The sequence below is a fragment of the Rhinatrema bivittatum genome, chromosome 8 (assembly GCF_901001135.1).
Source record: "Rhinatrema bivittatum chromosome 8, aRhiBiv1.1, whole genome shotgun sequence".
In the NCBI taxonomy this organism is placed as follows: domain Eukaryota; kingdom Metazoa; phylum Chordata; class Amphibia; order Gymnophiona; family Rhinatrematidae; genus Rhinatrema; species Rhinatrema bivittatum.
Window position 1 is genome coordinate 217,462,461 of NC_042622.1, and position 8,664 is coordinate 217,471,124.

The 8,664-nt window shown below is 45.6% G+C and overlaps 1 long non-coding RNA gene across 1 annotated transcript; it reads left to right on the forward strand.

Annotated features, from left to right (window-relative positions):
• The first annotated feature begins 1,138 nt into the window (after nt 1-1,138).
• LOC115097981 lies at nt 1,139-8,436 on the forward strand. Its single transcript, XR_003858379.1, has 3 exons — nt 1,139-1,353; nt 2,850-2,986; nt 8,271-8,436. It is a non-coding gene; the product is annotated as an uncharacterized LOC115097981 (long non-coding RNA).
• Nucleotides 8,437-8,664: the final 228 nt, after the last annotated feature.

Sequence of the window (8,664 nt, forward strand, 5' to 3'; positions counted from 1 at the left end):
GACACCATTAACCATCCACAGATCCCGGCACTGACACCACTCATCATCAACACTCACTCACTGACACCATTAACCATCCACAGATCCCGGCACTGACACCACTCATCATCAACACTCACTCACTGACACCATTAACCATCCACAGATCCCGGCACTGACACCACTCATCAATCAACACTCACTCACTCATTGACACCATTAACCATCCACAGATCCTGGCACTGACACCACTCATCATCAACACTCACTCACTGACACCATTAACCATCCACAGATCCTGGCACTGACACCACTCATCATCAACACTCACTCACTGACACCATTAACCATCCACAGATCCTGGCACTGACACCACTCATCATCAACACTCACTCACTGACACCATTAACCATCCACAGATCCTGGCACTGACACCACTCATCATCAACACTCACTCACTGACACCATTAACCATCCACAGATCCTGGCACTGACACCACTCATCATCAACACTCACTCACTGACACCATTAACCATCCACAGATCCTGGCACTGACACCACTCATCATCAACACTCACTCACTGACACCATTAACCATCCACAGATCCCGGCACTGACACCACTCATCATCAACACTCACTCACTGACACCATTAACCATCCACAGATCCCGGCACTGACACCACTCATCATCAACACTCACTCACTGACACCATTAACCATCCACAGATCCTGGCAGGGGCATCACTCCCCAGAGTTTCCTAGCCATTTATTCCGTTCATCTCTATACAGTCATTTCCCTCGCCCAAACACCGGTCTGCTTTCCTGTATATATGTTTGAATGTTTAGCAGCATTAAGAGGCGTTGCTGGTCTCAGCCCCAGTCCCTGCTCTGGCCACGCTCCCGGTGTGCGTTGCCTCCTGCTCTGCTGTTTAGTATGCGGCTCAGGTTGTCAGTGAGAATGTGAAAACAAGCAGCTCTCTGTCTTAGCCCAGCCGCCATCCTCCCTCAGGCTCTCCTGCCTTCCCGCTGCCCTGTACCGCTAAGCGTCAAGTCCGAAGCTAAAGACAGTGCTTGTCATTTTACCTCGTGTCCGAATCAGGAAGGCTGCGGGAAGGCGAGGTAGCAGGGTCGAGCCCCCGAGTGTGCATCCTGCAGCCCCGGCTCCGGCTGCCGTCCCTCTCGCTCTGTCTTGCTGGGCTGGGTCCTCCATGCCAGGCCGGCTCTCACCGCTAGATGGCAGTCGAAAGGCTTTCGGCGTACGGCAGGAAGGCACCTTCGCTGAGATCCGTAACCTCCGTCCGTCCCCCCTCCCCCAGCCCTTACCTCCGCACTAAAGCGAGCATCCCGTCCGCGGCAAACATCCGTTTACGGGTGAGTAAGTTCTCCAGTTTCAAGCCGAATTATGAAAACATGCCACATTTATAGTTCATTTCTGCTTGCATGGATTAGAGATCATCCCGAGGCGTTTCTGTCTCGCTCTGTTAACACGGTGTAGGGAATAAAGATGACCCCCTCTAGGTGTTTCTGTCGTGTCTATCTCACTGCACCACACTGTGCAGGGAATTAGGACATCCTCAAACATTGCAATTGTTTCTGTTTCACTGTATCAGGCACATTGCAGGAAATGAAGACTATCCCCAGGTGTTTCTATCCCTTTTATCTTATTGTATCACATGGTGCAGGTTCTAAAGACCACCCCTGGCATTGTTATCCCTTCTAGCGCACTGTATTCCACCCTGCAGGGAATACAACCAGCCCCAGACATTTCTGTCCCTGCTACCTCACTATATCAAGCAGTGCAAGAGAATAGATACAACCTCCAAGTGTTTGCAGGCCCAGGTTTAGACATAGGCAACATAGGCCTAGGGTGCCACATGTTTAAGGTGCAAAATATCCGGACGAAAGAGGAGTCTGCCTCTGCTTGCTTTGGGGCCATGAGTTGGCACTGCTTCAAAGGGGCACCAGCATGGCATTCTGCCTAGGGGCACCCAAAATCGTAAATTCAGCCCTGGGCATTTCTATCCCTTCTAGCTCACTGCATCACACTGCAGGAATAAACAATATTTCCACGCTCCTCTTTTCTACCCCGCATATCTGTTCCTTCCCTTACATACCATGCTCTAAGGAAAACCAAAGAACAAGAACATACAAGAGACATTTTATTTCAACAATTTCCTTGTACTCCTTTGGGCCTCCTGCTCAATTAGTGTCTCTGCTGGGCCTGGGCCTACATGAAGAGTGGCTGAGAAGGTTAGGGCTCTTCAGTCTGGAGAAGAGAGGACTGAGAAGGGATATCAAAGAGCAAGTGTAAGCAACTCGAGTCCTAACAGGTCTGGTTTTCAGGATATCCCCAGTGAATATGCATGAGTTTTATGTTTGCATGCACTGCCTCCATTGTATGCAAATACATCTCATGGCCTGGTTGTGGCACTCCAGTACTCCAGAGCTGCCTATCCCTGTGATAGAGGTTTTAGATTTTTTTTTTTGGGGGGGGAGGCTAAACAAACCAGCCTTTGCCCCTAGCTCCCACAACCTAGTTCTTACTTTCCTTTTAAGCTTAATGACATTCTTTCTTATATATATTCCTTGCATAATACATACAGAATATGAATGATTATTAATATGCAATGCTAATCCAGAACCAGATTTAAGATTTGGGTGCCCATAGGCAGGACTGAAGAGCAGGAAGGGGGGAGGGGGACACAGTACCATGGTCCTAGAGCAAGTGGGAACAGGATCTTCTTTGCCCAGGTATTTGGCGCTTTCAAAATCTGTTGCAAAAAGGGTGGGCTGGAACTTTGATTTCAGGGATCCGCACTTCAAATGTCAGAAATTAATCAAACTTTTAAAACTTTTTCTTTCCCCAGCTTTACGCCAGAGAGAAGGGCATGACTGTATATCAGAGCTCAAGGCTTACTTAAGCAGGATAGATCTTGCCCAGGTCATGGACATACAAAATGTAAAGTTATCCATCCCTATTATACTGGAAGAAATACAAACAGAGGTAAGGAATGTGCATAATAGTAAGTGTCCTGGCCCAGACGGGTACCACTGATTTTTATAAAGCACTTTTACCACAGCTAGGCCTCATAGTTCATCAGGCCCTGCAGTACTTGCAGGTACAGCCTGAGTGTTCACCCAGAATGACTGATGATGCTACTACTACTGTAATTCTTCACAAAAGGGGCAACGATGCATTGGATCCAGGATTGTATCATCCTATCTCGATGCCGAACGTAGATATCAAGATCTTGGCCAAAATGCTCCAATTCTGGTTCGAAAGGATTATGGCAGATATTGTAGACCCTGATCAGATGGGTTTCATTGACGGCAATCATCTGCTAACATGAAGAGGGTCTTTAATATTATTGCCTCGGCGAGAAAGTGTAGATGGAGCAGGACCACAGTGGCACTGGATGCAGAGTATGCCTTCGACAGGCTACATTTATTTTTTCTGTAGTGGAGATGTACTGGATCGACCCTCAATTTATTGCATGGGTCAAGGCTCTTTGTGCGTATCCGTTGGCGAGAGCTCCGAACAATGGCTGCTTGTTGAAATCCTTTCCTATTTTGTGAAGTACCAGACAGGTCACCCCTTCTGTCTGACCTGGCTAGAGAAGAGTTGAGGTAGGTGGTGAGGCATGACTCAATGATTGTGGGCTTTAAATTTGGGAAGTACACATAAAATTTCGCTGTATGCAGATGACGTACTTTTGTCCGGACAGATTTAAAGGTTACTGCTCCTAGACTGCTTGAAGCGCTAGCCGAGTATGGCAGAGCCTCTGGATACAAAGTTAATTGCCAGAAATCAGAGATATTCATGTTGCCTCCTGGAAGCAAAGGCATGTCATCTACATATTGCCTACCCTTTAAACAGGTTCCTGACAGCTTTAGATACCTTGGAATTTTCATTCCTTGGAACTGGGGTGATTTTTACAAGAAACATTATGTTTCTGTGGTGAATAAGATTCAAAACAACCTTAAAGAATGGGATGAACTGCAGCTTTCCTGGACAGGTGGAATAGACATACTAAAATTAATATCTTACCTAGGCTGAGATACAGTATGTATTCCAGCATATACATTAATTAGGGGTTTCTTTTTTACCTTAGATAGCTGTATTTTTAAATGTATATGGAAAAGTAAAGTGTCACGGATAAAACTGGCGAGCCTACATCACTGTAGAGAGGAGGGGGGCATAGCATTTCACCCTTTTTTTGGGATATTGATAAGCAGTGAGATTGGGATGCAATAAAGATTGTCTCAGCAAAAAAGCCACTTGCAACCCATATAATATTAGGTGCACGTTGGATGTGGGCCTAGTCCTCAGAAAGCCGTGAAAAAACTGAATTACAATGTAATAAACCTCCCATACCAAAACAGTATTAACTGATACCACGCAAACAGTAATAACCCTACCTATGAAAAGGCGACCCTGAAAATATTATACCAGGCCCTAAAACACCTGCTATTAGGAAAACATAACAAGCCAAGCTGCTATATAGAAGCGACACCTTAGCAAAATACTTCACTTCAGTTGCACATGAGGAACATAGACAGACTCTCACCCACAGAATAAAGTGACCATAAAGTATAAACAGAAATATGAAGACAAAAACTGAGCTGGAAACTGCAACAAGTCGGACTATGTATGTAGTGCAACAATGGAAAAACAGAAACATCACCATTTCTCAGAAAACATCAAACAATAAAATCAAGAAATATAAAGCATCAATCATAACAGTAAAACCATACTAATAAAGAGAGTAAATATTTCAAAATAGCTGAACAGATTAATATCCATAATTAAAAACTCATATTTTTTTTAAACTTCCCAAACACCAATAACATATTTCAAAATGGCATACACATCAAATAAGACCCGATTAATAAAAATCAATAAAGATAAAAAAAATTGCTCACTCTCCATATATGGAAACTTTTAAGAACATAAGAAATTGCCATGCTGGGTCAGACCAAGGGTCCATCAAGCCCAGCATCCTGTTTCCAACAGAGGCCAAACCAGGTCACAAGAACCTGGCAATTACCCAAACATTAAGAAGATCCCATGATACTGATGCAATTAATAGCAGTGGCTATTCCCTAAGTAAACTTGATTAATAGCAGTTAATGTTGCGCTTGGAGGTGGACCCTTGTCCTGGAGCAGTGTAGAACGGCTCCCTGGTAGGGACCAGGAAGCACCTGCCCCCAGGGGGCAGAGCACAGGAGGAGACAGAGGCTAGGATGAGCTTCACCACTGGAAGCCCGTGGTCCCCCTGGGTGGAGCCCGTAGGGACCCGGGCTGCTTGGACTTAGGTGGGCCTCGCAGGGTCTCCTGGAGAGGTAGTAGAGAGGTGTGCCACGAGTAGCAAGGGAGCACGGTCGGTCACTAGGCTGTAGGCCTGGAGGATCAGAGAAGGCCAGTTCAGCGTAGGCGATGACAAGGCAAGGGACAAAGCCAGAATCAAGAGACGTGGTCAATGGCAGCCGGGGTCAGGAAGTCCAAGGAATGTCAGCCGGGGTCAGGAAGTCCAAGGAATGTTAGCCAAAGCAGGGGTCAGATACCAGGAATCAGTCCAAGAGTAGGCAATGAAGCAGGGGTCAGGTTCCAGAGGTCAGACGAGGTCACAAGGCAGACAGAGGTCAAGATCCAGGCAGAGAGCAGAATGGTCAATGGAGCAGGCTGAGGTCAGTACCAGAGACACAGTCCGAAGGTACTACCTGGGGAGACAGGACAGACAGACGCTGGAACAGAAGGACGCTGGACAAGGCTGGAACAGAAGGACGCTGGAACAAGATTGGAACAAGACTGTGAACGCGGAGGCAAACTAGTACACATACAGTGCCGACCCGATTGCCAAGGCAAGGAAGTGCAGGCAGGAACTTCCTTATGTTCAATCAGGGCGTTCAATCAGGGCGCGCCACGGAGCTAGGACCCGCCCCTGGCCCTACAAGAGGCAGGGCGGTCCGCGCGCGTGTAGGGATGTGGCCAACACCACTGAGGACGTCAAACTCTGGCGTGAGGCCTGCTGCACAGTAGAAAGCCCGGCGACTGCCGCCGCACGATGCTGCGGCCTGGAGGAGCTCGCGGCTGCCACTGGGGAGGCCAACCCATGACCTGCAGAGGAGCTAGCGAGGTGAGCAGGCCCATGTGCGGGCCAAGTGTGGACGGGGCGCGCAACAGTTAATGGACTTCTCCTCCAAGAACTTATCCAAACCTTTTTTGAACCCAGCTACACTAACTGCACTAACCACGTCCTCTGGCAACAAATTCCAGAGCTTTATTGTGCGTTGAGTGAAAAAGATTTTTCTCCGATTAGTCTTAAATGTGCTACTTGATAACTTCATGGAATGCCCCCTAGTCCTTCTATTATTCGAAAGTGTAAATAACTGAATCACATCTAATCGTTCAAGACCTCTCATGATCTTAAAGACCTCTATCATATCCCCTCTCAGCCGACTCTTCTCCAAGTTGAACCTCTTCAGCTTGGACCTCTTCATCCTTTCCTCATAGGGGAGCTGTTCCATCCCCTTTATCATTTTGGTTGCCCTTCTCTGTACCTTCTCCATCACAACTATATCTTTTTTGAGATGCGGCGACCAGAATTGTACACAGTATTCAAGGTGCGGTCTCACCATGGAGCGATACAGAGGCATTATGACATTTTCTGTTTTATTAACCATTCCCTTCCTAATAATTCCTAACATTCTATTTGCTTTTTTGACTGCTGCAGCACACTGAGCCGACGATTTTAAAGTATTATCCATTATGATGCCTAGATCTCTTTCCTGGGTGGTAGCTCCTAATATGGAACCTAACATCGTGTAAGTACAGCAAAGGTTATTTTTCCCTATATGCAACACCTTGCACTTGTCCACATTAAATTTCATCTGCCATTTGGATGCCCAATCTTCCAGTCTTGCAAGGTCTTCCTGTAATGTATCACAGTCTGCCTGTGATTTAACTACTCTGAATAATTTTGTATCATCTGCAAATTTGATAACCTCACCCGTCATATTCCTCTCCAGATCATTTATAAATATATTGAAAAGCACCGGTCCAAGTACAGATCCCTGAGGCACTCCACTGTTTACCCTTTTCCACTGAGAAACTTGTCCATTTAATCCTACTCTCTGTTTCCTGTCTTTTAACCAGTTTGTAATCCATGAAAGGACATCACCTTCTATCCCATGACTTTTTAGTTTTCTTAGAAGCCTCTCATGAGGGACTTTGTCAAATGCCTTCTGAAAATCCAAATTCACTACATCTAACAGTTCACCTTTATCCACATGTTTATTAACTCCTTAAAAAAACCAAGCAGATTTGTTAGGCAAGACTTCCCTTGGGTATATCCATGTTGACTGTGTTCCATTAAACCATGTCTTTCTATATACTCTACGATTTTGATCTTGAGAATAGTTTCCACTATTTATCCTGGCACTGAAGTCAGGCTCACCGGTCTATAGTTTTCCGGATCGCCCCTGGAGCCCTTTTTAAATACTGGGGTTACATTGGCCACCCTCCAGTCTTCAGGTACAATGGATGATTTTGACTTCTGGTCACCCTGAGATTGTCGTGTATTAAAGAGAGGGGATGGGGAGGTGCACAAACATTTTCCTGTTTCATATACATACACACACATGTTCATCCTCACACAAACACACTTCCTTCCCACCACTCTCACACATACTCAGACATACACATACACAGAATTGCTCCCTCTTTCAAACTCACACAATTTCACATACACACACACACAAATACTCCCTTTTTCATGCTTACAGACACAAACACTCCCCAGATTGTCTTATCAGTCTTTACCCAGTACAGCACAGTATAACAGTATCAGCATTACATAAAATAATTAACTATAATGGGATCCAGAGGCAGAGCTGCCAGCCAGGGAAGCTCATTACTGTAACATAACATTCTGCAAAAAAGCACTGCAAGGAAACAGGCTGCAAGATATGTTCCTTGTATCAGGGGATTCATCAGATAAAAGCTTTCTACTCTGGGCAATTAAAGAAGTTCATATAATATAGCCTGGAACTTCCATTTCACTGTATATTTTAGGTTGTTTGCTGGAATCTAGGCTTAGGCAGTTTCTCCTCATCTATCAGTTGGTGGCACCAAATGCTCAAAATGCAGTGGCCCGCTCCTACCCTTCCTCCCTAGTTTCCCCAAGGTGATTTCAGCCTGCCCTTCTTCCAATCTTGGACATTTTGAACCTGTTGTATACATGTGATCACCTGCAAGCCCTGCTCTTTCTCTTATTTACTGTAAACAGTCAGAGCCTCGCCCAGAGAGGAATTAACCACAGCCCCTAGAAGCAACTGCAACTACACCAGAAAAAGGTTTGCAGAGGAGCCGGTCAGCAGCCCCCAAGCAAAGCGAAGAGATGGCTGCCGGCAGGATCCCAGAAGGGGGTCCGGGGGACACTTTCATGATACTCTGAGGTGAGTCTTTTTTATTTTTTTATTTTTAATTTATCAATTTAACAATTTCACAATCAAGAACACCTTGAAATGACAAGAATTACATGGCATAGGAAATTTAAGCATCTCAGTTTAAATATAATGACTGTAAGTAATCATAAGCCAAGTGTATCAAAGTCCTCAAATGGGGGTATCCTTTAACATATGAAGGCTTTCAATTCCACATATTGAAATATTAACAAAGAA